The following is a 1,518-nucleotide window of genomic DNA, read 5'->3' on the forward strand; positions in this document are numbered from 1 at the left end:
TGTGGGCTTTGTTGCCTCTGAGCTAGATGGCTGCTTGTTTACCTTCAAGCCTTTAAGACCCCAGATGCTATACCTTTTGATAGCCGGGCACCATCAGCTTTCTTCACCACATTTGCTTATGCACCCATTTGTCTTCAGCGATTGTATCATGGAGGTGCAGTGGTGTCTTATGTTTGATAAAATGTCTTTTACATTTTTTTAGGTTTACCAAAAAGTTATAAAGAGGGTGTGGAAAGTTTAATCCTCATCCATTCCCCCTGTTGTTACTGTCTAACATATCTCTTTGACGACTAATGCATACCTGACTGAAGCCATGGTATTTTCCAGTCACCCCATGTGTGTGCAAAAGCCGGGTCATGGGAATTCCTAAAGAAGAATTGGCACATTCAGGCTGTGGTATTGATAAAGTACATTGAGTACACCGTGAACTTCCAGAACAGCAAACAAATCTGTCTTGGGGGAAGCACAGTTAGAATATTGTTTAGAAACAAGGTTGGTGAGACTTCATCTCACTTACGTTAGACTTGCCACCAAGAGAGACCAATCACTGAAGAAGGGCATCACATTTGGTAAAGGGGTGGATCAGTGAAAACGAGGGAGACCCTGGAGGAGATGGAGTCATGCAATGGCTGCACCAATGGGCTCAAAGATAACAGGAATTCTGATCCGATGGCAGGAGCAGATAAGGTTTCGTGCTTGTGGAAGGTCACTAGAATGGAGTCCTTTGTCTCAGGGAGGTCGTCAACATCGGTCCTTTGCTACCAGGTACCCCCAGCATTCATTCAGATATCACGGCTCTTCTTGTCCTTCTTCTCTTCTAGGAGCTCATGCCCGACCCAGCAGCACCCTCTGTCCTGTGTCTTTTGAGGCTCCTCTGATCTGGAACAGTGTCTGTGACATTGACTGTTTTGTTTTGATAGTTGTTCCATGCCCCTCAATTTGGGTTTGTCTAATGGTTTTTTCTCAAGGTTCGACAGGGTTGTACATTTTGGGGGGAGGGATATTTCAGAAATGAAGTGCCATTTTCACCAAATGCTGTTGAACATACTTGCGATCCATCTGACTCAGCCCTGCTGTTCTATGTGACTCCTGACTGGGGCTTCTCCACCATCCAGTTGCTTTTGCTGCCTCCCCTCCGCCCCACCCCGCCACACTTTGTTTTAGTTTCATTCTCTTTCCTCTGACTTTGCAGAGGTAAGAGAAAAGCTTTTTAAAAAAAATCATTTTATTGGGGGCTCATACAACTCTTATCACAATCCATCTATCCATTGTGTCATGCACATTTGTTCATATGTTGCCATCATCATTTTCAAAGCATTTTCTTTCTACTTGAACCCTTGGTATCAGCTCTTGATTTTTTCCCCTCCCTCCCTGCCTCCCTCCCTCTTTCATGAACCCTTGATAATTTACAAATTATGATTATTTTTTCACATCTTGCACTGTCTGATGTCTCCCCCAACCCCCTTGCCTGTTGTCCATCCTCCCGGGAGGCGGTTATAGGTAGGTCATTGTGATCGG

This window comes from Echinops telfairi, unplaced genomic scaffold, assembly GCF_000313985.2.
Source record: "Echinops telfairi isolate 266 unplaced genomic scaffold, ASM31398v2 ScPeMD7_2186;HRSCAF=2738, whole genome shotgun sequence".
Taxonomy (NCBI): Eukaryota; Metazoa; Chordata; class Mammalia; order Afrosoricida; family Tenrecidae; genus Echinops; species Echinops telfairi.